General features: G+C 46.7%; 1 protein-coding gene across 2 annotated transcripts in view; it reads left to right on the forward strand.

Moving 5' to 3' along the window:
* Positions 1-13486, forward strand: part of BCAR3 (BCAR3 adaptor protein, NSP family member) — a 226884-nt gene that overhangs the window by 58568 nt on the left and 154830 nt on the right. The window lies entirely within an intron of this gene.

A 13486-nucleotide genomic window follows, 5' to 3' on the forward strand; every position in this document is an offset into this window, starting at 1 on the left:
ATTCTGCCAACCCCAGGTCACTTACCTAGGCCACCTTTTGTCCAAAGACGGGAGGAAATTGACTCCTGACCGAATCCAAACCATTCTCGACACCCCCGTCCCTAAGACCCAGAAACAGGTCCGCTCTCTACTAGGCCTCACCTCCTTCTGCCGACAGTGGTTACCCAACTTTAGCCTTGTAGTAAAACCACTGCTTTCCTTGTTAGCAAAGGACATCCCTCTCCCACTCCCTTGGACCCCTGAGTGTCAGGCTTCTTTCATGCAACTACGAGATGCCCTCTGCTCGGCCCCTGTGTTGGGTACCCCCGATTACACAAAGCCCTTCTCCCTTTACACCCATGAAAGGGAGGGGTGTGCTTTATCTGTCCTGACCCAGTCCATCGGCTCAAAGCAACGACCATGCGCTTACTTCTCAGCCACTCTCGACCCTGTAGCCAGAGCCCTGCCTGCTTGCCTTCGAGCCGTAGCTGCTGCCGCGATCTCTATCCGACAGAGTGAGGGGATCGTGCTCTCGAATTCCCTCACAGTACTGGTACCCCATGCAGTTGACACCCTCCTAAACCAAACCAAAACACAACACCTGACGAGTGCACGACTGACAGGGTACGAACTGACTCTGCTCGCACCCCACATCACTCTGAAGAGATGCACCACACTGAACCCAGCAACCCTGCTACCCTTACCAGAAAACGATCCCAATGCACTCCCTGTACACGACTGTGTGACCCTCACAGACGAACAGACCAGAAGTAGGGTTGACCTCAGGGACACGGCCTTTCCCAACCCCGACGGAGAGCTGTGGGTGGACGGTTCTTGCATCAAACTCCCCGATGGCACCACTTCAGCTGCCTATGCAGTCACCACGGCTCGAACTGTAGTCGAGACAGCCCGCATAACACAACGATCTGCCCAGGCGGCGGAACTGATTGCCCTGACACGAGCCTGTATTCTAGCAGCAGGAACCACAGCAAACATTTACACCGACAGTCAGTATGCCTTTGGGGTGGTTCACCATTTTGGGCTCCTTTGGAGGGAGAGGGGATTCTTGACCTCACACGGCACCCCCATTTTGCACGGGGATCTAGTCTCCGCCTTGATCGAAGCCGTCCTTCTCCCCAAAAAACTAGCAGTCATCAAATGTCAGGCACACAAAAAGGTGACAGACATTATTGGACAGGGGAATGCACTAGCCGACATCACTGCCCGAACGACAGCTGAAAATAGGACGACAACACGCATGTACGTGACCAGGTCACAAGCAGAAAAATGGTCTGACGCTAGGGACACTATTAGAAACATTCAAATGGCTAGCACACAACACGAACTGACTGAATGGACACGGGTGGGATTGAAAGATGACGAAGGCTGCTGGCGGACAAAAGACACAAACAAATGGTTGTTACCTGACTCATATCTGATTCCCATACTGACTATGGCACATTCCCCTGCCCACATAGGATCAGCCCCCATGATTGAACTTGTCTCCAGAGTTTGGCACAATGATAAGATCACAGAATCCGCCAAACGCCTGGTCCAACAATGTTTGATATGCCTGCAACACAATCCTGGGAAAGGAACTGTAGTACCCCGGGGAGGGTTTGGGGTCCCGAATCACCCGTTTGAAGTCCTGCAAATGGACTACATCCAACTAGACAGATGTCAAGGCCTGAAATATGTACTTGTGGTGGTATGCGCATTTAGCAAATGGGTGGAAGCATACCCAACCCGTGACAACACTGCTATGGCCACGGCAAAAGTACTATTAAAGGAGTTTTTCCCCCGTTACGGCCTTTGTAGGATTTTGTGGAGCGACAATGGCCCCCACTTCGTAGCCGAAGTTATCCAACTCATTTTGAAGGGGTTGGGTGTAAAACAAAAGTTACATGCAGTCTTCCACCCCCAATCTGCTGGACTAGTTGAACGACATAACGCCACACTGAAACTAAAATTGGCCAAAATAGTAGCTACCACAGGACTGAAATGGCCAGACGCACTCCCCCTGGCATTGCTCTCAATGCGTTCCACCCCTACCAAACACCACTTGACACCATACGAGGTTGTCTTTGGCCGACCTATGAATGTCTGGTCTGCACCGAAACCAACTTCCATTCATGACGTCCCGGACGTCCTAATGTCTGATTACTTATGCCAGTTGACTAAAACTCTGTCTGTTATCCATCAACAGGTGCTGCATGCCATCCCTGACACTTCCAGGGGTCCCGGGCACACCATCCAACCTGGGGACTTCGTCCTGATCCGGAACTTCCAGCGTGCCAAGAGTCTGGAACCCCGGTGGACGGGCCCCTGGCAAGTCCTCATCACCACCCGAACAGCACTACGGGTGGAGGGAAAACGCAACTGGCTGCAGGCACACCACTGTAAGAAGATCTCTTCGACCCTGACCTCGACCGAAAACATCGACAACCAAGAAGAGCTCCTGAACAAAGACCGACCGTCACTAACCTGTTATCCTGATACCGAAACACTTGAACTTTCAAAATTCTCTGATCCCACAGTGCCATCGAAAGAAGGGTATTTCCTGCGTCGAAAGGAGGGAGCCTCGGCTAAGTAGACCACGGACTGAGTTAAAATCTCAGAACGGTGACCTAAACACTACCAAGGGTTACCCGGAGAGAAGCAAAACAAAGTCTGTGGTTCTGCCCGCTACCGAGCACCTTGAAGATGATGGAAGCGCCAGATAAGAAGATGATGGAAGCGCCAAATAAGAAGATGATGAAGGCAACAGGAAATACCCACCGCAGAAACCCAAAAGCAGACAGACTCCATAGCCCAAAGACTATTGCACTCTTCATCACGATCCTTTTCTGTTTTCTCCTCATGACCACACTCTGGATTGTGGAAGAAAATGCACCTGCTCACGAAACATTCCTGACCACTGTCCAGCCTACCACCATGAAGGAACATTATCTGATTTCGCTCTCTCCCCAACTCAGAGAGAGACGAAAGGAATTTTGGAATAACTCCTTCGTACAACTACTTCACCAGCACAACCTTGCCACAAATGCCACCAACTGTTGGATCTGTGGGTTGCTACCCCACGCCACTGGACACTCGATACCATTCATCCCTTCACCTTTCTCAGTTCACGGCTCCTGTCTTGCTTGGCTGATGCTCCTGCAAGAAAGCTTTAAGGACAATGTCACCTCCAGCAAAACCGTAACGCATTTCTACCACGGGGTCTGGCGGAACAGAACAAAGACACACTTCTGCCCGCAGACCACCAACAACACAATCCACTTGGACATCCCTGCTAAAGAACAAGTTGAAATGCAAGTGTTCAATAATCCAACCAGAACCACCTTCTCTTACCTGCGAAAACGAACGGCTGCCACTCTGACTGTGGCCCTGTCAGTCATCAACGTCACCGGCCACATGTGCATGGAAGGGCTTGGGACTCAGCTGGTAGGCCACAGTGCTTGCCGGTTTTCCAGAACTCTGGACTCCGCCGACCCACCTTCCTTTGTGGCATCTCCAAACACGTATTTCGTCTGTGGCACGAAGGCTTAGACCTGGCTCCCCAAAGGCTGGGGGGGCACTTGTTTCATTTCCTTCATCCTTCCTCCGACTTATGTGGCACCAGCAAATCATCACAGACAAAAACGAGCCAAGGACATTGAACAAACCGACTCAACAGGAGCGCAGTTCATCGATGCTATGAAAGGACTTGTCCCCCTCTGGGGCCCGATGGCAAACAGCCGTGCCATCCGACATCTGACTCAAGCAGTTGAGACAACAATGAACATCACGGCTGGTATCCTTGCTAACAGCACCGCTGAACTTCAAGCGGTCCGCTTGGTGGCCCTCCAGAACCGCCTTGTCCTAGATGTGGTTCTTGCGGATCGTGGTGGGGCATGTCGCATTATTGGGTCCAGCTGCTGTACGTACATACCGGACAACTCACCCTCAGTGTACAAAGCCATCGAACATCTTCATAGACTCTCTTCAGAAGTCCACCAAGAACAAGAAGAATGGTCGCTTGGTGGGTGGTTCTGGAGCACCGTCAAGAACTGGGGCTGGAGACTATTCACCATTATCCTGATTCCTGTGGTTGTAATATGCGGTTTATGCTTAGGAATTCAATGTCTACCACCCCTGTGTACATTATGTATAAATTGTATTTGCCCTAAGACTGTGGACTTTGGAAACAAACATATGAGAGCAATATATGATGCCGAGGTTAGGAATTTGATGAAGATTGACATTGAGTAAGCAAGTTGGCTAAGATATGTTGAAAAGGGAGGACTGTTAAAGATTAGACTGCAAATGTCAACATTATCGGCGCCATCTTGCCCCCTTTTCAAGCCCATTCGTGCGCGTAAGCGGCAGCCATTTTGAACACCATGGCCTCCCTGCCCCTCGCTGATAGCCAGTGCGTCTCTCTCTCCCTTAACCTCGCAAGCATTCCCCTCGCACATTGGCAGCCCCCGCTCTCTCATGCCTTGGGTCATAAACCCCCCCTTCAGCGCAGCTTCAACACAGAATCCCATCCTGTTCCCAGTGCGACACCTCCCCTCATTCCTTTCATGGCCACAGACCCTTTTGATGCAAACCCCTTTTCCTGTGTCCCCGTTTGTCTTCCTTGTTCCCAGGCCGCCACCTGGCCCTGCGGATACTGTTTATTACCCCGTACAGTAGGAAGCTTCCCCTCCCCATCAAAAGACCCTCGAGCCGATCAAAGCCCCCACCCTATGAGATCCGATCAATCCCATGCATTCCGTGAATCGGCGGAATGCCCTGCTGTGCGGCAACCATCACCTGTTGTGACCGGGGTGGGGAATCCAACTGTAAATGTATGTGGGAACGGGCCTGAAGGGGAGATTCCGAGGATGTTCTTTCAACTATCAACGTGTTGCGAGAATGTGTTATGTGCAATAAAGGTCATAAACCCTAGTATAAGAGGCCAGGCCTCAGAGATGTGGTTAGAGCACCTCGTGACGATACTTGCTGTCTGAATTGATGTGTTCTCCTCCGGAGAGAATAAAATCCTCGTTTCCTGCCTTCCAGTCTCCAGCGCCTGCTTCTTCATTGATTAACATTGGTGGGTCATAGAGGCGATACCGCCGGGCAACAAAAAGGGTCTTTGGTTACTGGTTGTCTTTGGAACCCTTTTTAACAAGGGAGCTTTTTGGCATTAATTTAACAAGAATTTTTTTTTCTAATTGTTTCTGCCTGGGTTTTGAACGTGCTTGCAGAACAAAACGCGTTCACCCTACGGGAGCTTTTTGTAAAATTAGGCAAGATAACCACAAACTTTGTTGAATTGCTTTTAAATAAAAATGCCTTAAACGTGCTTTCAAACGAAAAAAATCTTACTGTCGTTTTTGTTTGTGTCTGCCCATGCTTTAGTAATGTAGACTTCAGCCGACTTCTCCTAGTGCCCTTGTAAACCAGGATGTAAATCACGTTATCTCGTCACATCGCGTAGGAAATGGGTGGCTGTGCAACACAATGAACGTCAGGGGGTTAATGAATTTAAAGTCCCATTGAGAGACTCCAATCTTGACATAATAACGTAAGAATGCTGTTGGTATTGCAGTGTACCAACTCTATTCTCAATTAAATGTGAATATGTTAAATTCTGACCTTATTTCCTTACATTTTCTTTCAAATGCAATGGTTCTGTTCACTTTTTGCAGCAGATCTCAGTAGACTACAGTTCACAAAATGTCCGGAATGTGAACATTTAGCTTGTATTACCCTGTGGACCACGGTTCCCTGTGCAGACCCTCCGCCTGTAGTGTCAAAGAGCTCATAAATTCACATGCTCTGACATTGCCCTTGGCACAGTTAACATCATTAGGACTTTATGCCTGTTCTAATTTGCATAGAGCATCATTCTGATTTAAAGCAAGAAGATTTTGAAAGCATTGGGGAAAACCATCGCTGTAGGCACTCCTTAATAAGTATTCTGTTTCTATTCGGCATCTTTTAATTATGTACTCTGCTGAAGACCATTAACGTTTCCCTATTACAGAGGCAGTTGATTTATTATAGGAGTGGAGAAAGCAACATCACAGAGTTGGCTTTTTCAAATCGTCTCTTCTCTTGTTTGCATGGCAACAAGAGGTGTTCAAAGTTTCTTCCCTCATGAAGTACACATATTTCTTGCACAAGCCCATGAGAACTAGACAAAGCGCACTAGCTCCGGGCTTTCATGTTGAAATCAAAACTTTTACAATGTTTTTATCGCCACAATGCCAATAGCTCTGGCTAAACACCTAAAAGATCCCAAAGGCGAGACCTATTGGCTATGCCAATGCTGATTATACCTGGTGATTGGCTGATGCCCCCTATAGGAGGATAATAACTTGCTTTGTATAACTTGTGTAAATATAATTATGCATTTTTGTAGTGCTGCACAGAACAGGAACTCTTGTCCAGTGCAGTAGTCTGAAACTGCTCAACCTTTACCTGATGACTGCAGTGTTGGCCTTGTTGGAATAACATGAAATGCCGAGGCACGTCAGACATGCATATCCGCAGCAAACACTCAGCCAATTGAGCTGCTTCAGAGACCCTGCTTACTTTGTTTCTAGTAACTTTCACAGGATTAGTTGGTCTGCGGTGATTATTAACCATTAAACTACTCTTCCCAAACAAAAGATGTTGATGTTCTTGCTTATGACATATGTTGTTTTCACAAACCTGCTTGATACAGTGCATCGCACTGTACTGTCAGTCATCATTTTAAGACCTGTATAAAGCTTGTACCAGTGGCCCCAGTCTGACATAAGTCCTCGCCCTCCAGAGGCAGTATGGTGTTTTTGACTAACATGAATCTACGGATGCTGCAGGACACAAATGGTTTCAGATGAACAGTATTATACAGGAAGTGGTATCAGATGGGCGGTAGGATGCAGGAAGTGGTATTAGATGGGCAGTAGGATGCAGGAAGTGGTATTAGATGGGTGGTAGTATGCTGGAATTGGTATCCTAATGGGTGGTAGTATGCAGAAACTGGTATTATATGGGAGATAGTATGCAGCAAGTGGTAATAGATGGGTGGTAGTATGCAGGAAGCGGTATTCGTGAGAGGTATTCAAAGCTGGTTCTTTTGAATGATGTGGTATTGGAGAGGGTGATATTGTTCAACCAGTGATCTTGAGGGTTGGTTCTGTAAGGGGGGCATTGAGTGTTATTGATTGACATAACTCAATCTTCTGTGACACAACTGGTGATCATGTAAAGCGTTGTGATACCTTCGAAAAGCCACCATTTGTAGCACAACAACCTCCAACACCACCGCTTCCTGTATCAAACCTCCAACCACAGCTACTCCAGTAATACCCCATCCAGTAGGGATGCCTCCACCACCCCCTCCAATAAGAAGGCCTGAGATAACACTCTGTGATGTCAACACGTCCAGTGACCCCATCAATATCTCCTTCCAAAAAACACCTTTCTAACACCACCCAATTTAAAACCACCTCTCTGCTAGCACTCCATCCAAATACCACGGCCATGCCACTCCTTGGGATAGAACCCGTCACAAGGTCATGACCCCAATTCCGACCTCACAATATCACTGCTGCCATTCCACATCTTCCAGTTTCCTTCACTACCACATTTCCAATGCGCCAAACCAATACTGAACCGTACATTATTATGTTTTTAGTGTGACGTTTTATATAGCGCAAACGGCTCTGAGGGTACCAGGAAGCGAGAGTTCGTGGTTAGTATTGACAAATTGGTATTTGAAGATTTTTTGTAGGGCATGATTTTGGGAGAGGCAGATTTGGAGGGTGTTTATTTAAGCAGGCCACAATGGGGGCAGTGAATGGAGTTGTGTTGGGTGATTGCTTTGGGGGACTGGTTTTTCAGGGGAAGGTTTTGGACAGAGTACCATTAGGGGGGTTATGTATTGCAGTGCATGGTGTGGAGAGGCGTGTTGGCCAAGCTGTATTTTGATGGTGTTTGGCCCTTTGAATATGTGCACAGGGTTCACATTGAGTGGGTGTTTGGCCCTTTGAATATGTGCACAGGGTTCACATTGAGTTTAGTATAGTTTATCACCTTACATACCCCCTCCGAGTCAGCAGTCATCCAGAACCCACAGTCTCTCTCCCCCCAAGCTAATAATGGGTTGATCAGCCTGACTGTGATTCATAACGCCGCCGAGCGGTTACAGCAGTCTGCTCCATAAGTGAAAAGTACTGAGTCACTGCTGGAAAGCACAATGCTTAGAACCTGTCTAGTCAGCCCTAGCAGTGTGTCTGCCATTACCTCATGACTGTACAGTCGTGTGACACCTGTGCAGGGCCAGGCCCGAGCAGTGCCGGATTCAACCCTGTGGATCCCCTAGGCAATTGAAATTTCGGGGACGGGAGGAGAGATCGCAAATTATCACCTAATACTTTTTATTTTTACCAACTAACAATTTTAATAAACCAATTTTATTACACAAAACGAAACATTAACAATTATCAATGTTATTAAACAAACATTAATTGGAAACAATTTAAGAAAGCTTGATTGTAATTTTCTTTCAAGATCAAATCAATATTATTTTGACCCGTTGGTGCGGGGACCCTAAAAGGAGAGGGGCCCATAGGCCGGTGCCTATTTTACCTATTTGGTAATCTGGAACTGAGCCTGAGGATACATTGCAGCTTCACCTTAAAGTCCTTAACCGTCACAATACTTCCAAGTCCCAGACATCTTCTGCATCTGTCAGCTGCTTGTTGGTTCCTGCTTCGTTAACCTCTCGTCTTCATCTCCGAAGGGTTCGTGTACTGCCACCGTTGTCGGTGTCCCAAGCTCACATGCACACAGTCTGTGGGGGCAGTAGTGGAATGCAGTGGGGTAACGATACTTGAGAGGGCCCTCTTGCAAGGTGTATGGATGGAGCCCCTGCTCCAGATTTAATCAGGAGCTCTCAGGGCAGCGTACTGTGCTGAGGGGACCCCCGGCAGCTCAGGGGGCCCCCTGCACTGCAGGGGCTGCAGTGGCCTGTGTTACGCCACTGGTGGAATGCACTGGCGTAACGAAAAGTGAGGGGGCCTCCCGGCACGGTACTTAGGGGGGGCCCCCTCCGGGCTCAATCAAGAGCTCTTCCGGGCCAGAGTTCAGTGCCGAGGGGGCCCCTTGGAGCTAGGGGCCTGCCCGCACCGCGTGGGCTGCGGAGGCCTGTGTTACGCCCCTGGTGGAATGGCAACTTCTGGTTCTGCTATCAGCACCAGCTTTGTTCCTTTTCGTTCTCATGTTCCTGAAGCCCTGGTCTACAGCTATCATTCATAAGTTAAATTAAAGTTATGTTCCTTGAGAGAAGCTTGGCGCACCTTCTGTAAATGAACCTTGCACACCACATGCATGCAACACTCTGTGTGCCTCCTACTTTGGTCGTAGCAGGTCAAGGACGTTGAAAATAAATGACAATACTACAGCACTAAACTTGGAAATGAAATTGATACTTGTTTCAAAACCATTATGAATATCCCAATATCAAATGCTACAGTCCCCTAACAAGTCACCTGCCCACCATCTATTCATATTGTGCATTGGCTCTTTGGCCACTTGTTGCAACCAAGATGTGGTAAGAGTATGGTGATACCCTGGGAGTCATCTGGTTGCACCAAGTCCCCTTCATGGAAGCCTAACTAACTAAAGGCTAAAGCTCGACGGGGAAGGATCAGGCCACCCTTAATGTAGGGGAATTAACCAACTTTCTAGAGGCAGCACACAATTTAAGAGTTTCAGGAATGCGTGTAAAAAACAACCCAGTTAAAGGTGCAGGGCAGTGTCACAAGGGACTAAAACTCACCAGGCCAACCATTTGGCAGGTGCCAGGCTTGAGGTCTGGTGTAATCGGGTGCATTCCTATAAGGGATATCCCCCACCCTCATAACAATGTGAGAATATCTCAAAGGTAGATTGAGGCCCATTATAAATTCAAGCCAAGTTGCAGCATCAGTGTTGGCCGCTGGAGTTAGTTATTTCGAGTCTGAAAATGGATGTGTAAACTAGATGTATTCTAAAGGTGTTAGTCTCCTAATGGCAAATGGAGGGGCTGCCTTCCATTCTTCGGAACAAAATGTTAGTGGTAGGTTACATTGATTGAATCCCTTTAAATAATCAGCAATGTGGCCCAACTAACACATGGCAATAGAGCTTTAACTAAGGCGAACTTCCATAGAGGAGCCTTTTGTTGTGTTGTAGTCCACGAGGATATTAAACATGATAGCCATGTGATCAATAGATTGAGGTTCACAGGATTATTCAAACATAATTCTGATTCTGTGCTAAGAATAGCTGCACGTGGTTCAGACGGCATCTTGGGGTGTGGCTTGTAGCGATATGGACTTGTAAAGAAAATAAGGGTTAAGTTGAATCTCGGGACAGGATTGAAAGGAGCGAGGTGCTGAGAAGACATGCCTAGCAGTGGAATTGTGGTGGGGTGTATAGGTTAAAAAGAGTGTGGGCGCTGCCAATCAGGATTGCCAGCTAGGGTTCCAGTATAATGAGTTTGTTGTCTGGTTGGTAGGGCGATCGGGCGATCGGTTGCTGTTGGGAGCTCTCTGCATACAAAAAGTATCAGGGTGACTCAGAATTTGTGATGTAACTCTCCCAAGTTCAGGTATCGGGGGCACAATAAACTGACCAGGCATGCCTTCGAGATGACCGCTCATTTGCACTTCCAACTCTTCCCCCACAGCACCATGGCAGCACCCTCCAGCAGATACAAAGGCCCTATTGTGGTCCACTTGTTCACTTCCTTCAAAATAATCGTGGGGTGGGGGGCATATTATCAAGGACCAATGTTAAAATGATCGCCGTTTTATCGGCAGGAAACTGCCGATAAAACGGCGATAATGGGCTTGATAGTACACCCTTGTTAATTCCTATAGAAGCCCATGTTAACATCAGAACATGGGCTTCTATGGGAATTAACAAGGGTGTATTATCAAGCCCAAACGGCGATCATTTTAATATGCCCCGAGGTTTTATAAAGGACCCCTACACCCTCAGTTTCAGAAGCGATGTAGACATTTCATAAGAAATTGATCTCAGGCATGTATAGGGAAGTCACTTACCAAAGACCCTAAGGAGGACAACACATGCCACCAGTGACAAGGGGGTGGGGGTGCAATAGGTGGGACGTCCTCATTACAGGTAGGCGTAACTGTATGGTTAACTGAATAAACAAAGTTTCACACTTTACAGATAATACAGATAACAACGGTGGCAGAGAGAGCGTGGCTCATATTTATTGAAGCGTGACATCGGTAAGCGCATTGATTGACGCTATCATGTGAGCTCCCACGCACCGTGCGAGCCTTGGGGTGGGAATACAGAAGCAGGAGCTCGCCTGTGTGAGCTGTGGCTTCTGTTTTGTCGCCCTGCAAAGTATCACGTGCTCTCCCAGGGCTGTTAACGCATTAAAACGTGCGTCAGTTTCTCCGCACCTCCCGCCGCCCCCTCACACACACCAGGGAAGTTTACGACAAACAATTGGCGCGAGGAAAGCCTGCAGGACAGGCCGGCCGCGCTATTGTCAGTTCTCTTGTTCCACCCCTCACATTCCTGCCGCTGGCTTGATGCTTTCACGAGTTTAAAGTGCCTTACACGCAATCGAGCAATCAGTAGATTGCTTTCCAGGCCCTCTTGTCACACCAGGGTGGCTCGAGAACGTGTCCATACAGGTGAGCAGAGGATTTCGGTCCAGGTAAAGCGCAAGCAGCCAGCATGTCATAAAAGAATGTGTGAAGTATCTTCCTGGCTGTAAATTGTGTTTATATAGCGTTTACAACACTTGGCGAGACATTGAAGCGCTTTGCGATGAGTAGCACACAGTTGTGGTACCCATAGTCAGAGGTAGCGAGGTTAGTAACGCGTGGCTCCTTTTCCTAGCAGGATAGGTTGAGTTATACTTGTTGTTAAGTTTGTGCACTTAAGATCTCATGCACTACTCTTCTGTTTTGAATAGGGATAGATTAATTGAAGTGTTTTAATCAAGGGAAGATGTGTGTTGTTCTTGGCGGTGGTGAACATGTGTGTCTGTAATCAGGATGAATTGGATACAAAAATAGGGAAGAGTTTGGAAAGTATGTCTGGGAGTCCATAGTAGGTAATAAAGATTGGGGTGAACCACAGAAAGGACGGAAAGGAAGAGGTGGATTTTTTTAAACATTTTTTAATTTGATTGGTGGAATTGCCATATAAAACACATTCAATTGAATATATTTATTATAATGGGTTTGTTTTAAATCCTTTATTAAACAAATTGCAGGGTTTACACTGCAAGAACTCTTAAATGAATATGCACTTAAGAATTAACTGCTAATATCAAAATCCACCTATTTAATTTAATAATGAATCAAAACGGCCCAATTTTAATACAGCTACCCTTATTGACAGGGATTAAGGTACGGTGTTTGGCCGAGGTGAGGACTGAGGGACAAAGATCAAACACAAGGAAACACCGAGTAAAAAATCCACAGGTTCTCTCTAGCATAAGCATCTATAAACCATGGGCGTCAATTCATCAAAATGCCAGGGGTAGCGGAAGTGACATCACAAGCCCTTTAGCCTTAATGACTTCACAGGAAGTGACATCATATGAACCGTGGTCATGTTTTTTCCCAAGGAACTCATTTCAAATTACCTTCATGATGACATCTTAAATATCTATGTTAGATGCCAACTATTCTGATTTGGTCTTTGACATTTCCAGGACGTAAATCTTACCCTGTATTGTAGTGAGCGTGTGAAGCAAAAAACCCAGGCTTCTACTAACATGTTCCCTCCTCGCCCAAGAAAATTGTGAAAATAACGTGGGCATATAATGCATTTTAAAGCACAATTTTCTAATACATTTTCTAAAATGTCATAGGCTTTGAAATGGCACCCATTACATTTTCAAATCTTTTCAAGGTGTGCCAAGCTAATGATGCTCCCTATGATATAGATTCAATATTTTCCAAAATGTGCTGTGAATGCCACCATACGTCAACAATTAGCTCTATTGTACCAGGGACAGCCTTTTGTCATGGATGCACCATATGCCATGGGAGCCCCCAATATACTAGTGTCAAAATGTTTCCATTTATGTCATCTATATATCATAGGTGACTCTGATTGTAAAAAATGACCTCAGTATATCATGATGGCATTTTGTCATAATTGCCCTCCCCCCATAAGTCAAGCTGCCTTTCTGCCAAGAAATAAATACCTCCAGTGTACTTGCACCGGCAACACCTCTAGTATGTCACTAAGAGTATTTTACAAGGGTGTTTATTATTCCAAGAATTACCTCCAGTTAGTTGCCCTTATTTTGTCACAGTGGTCTGTCACGCTACTGATTGCTTCAACTATGCCAACACCATTATTTTACCACAGGCTGTCTTTATAAGACAGGAATTCCCTTCAGTACACAAAGGTCTAAGACAATTTTGCAAGCATAACACCCCGTTCACACATTCACTTACATTACTCACTCACTCACACACACTGTCACTCACATAAATAC

The sequence above is a fragment of the Lissotriton vulgaris genome, chromosome 1_1, assembly GCF_964263255.1.
Source record: "Lissotriton vulgaris chromosome 1_1, aLisVul1.2, whole genome shotgun sequence".
Taxonomy (NCBI): domain Eukaryota; kingdom Metazoa; phylum Chordata; class Amphibia; order Caudata; family Salamandridae; genus Lissotriton; species Lissotriton vulgaris.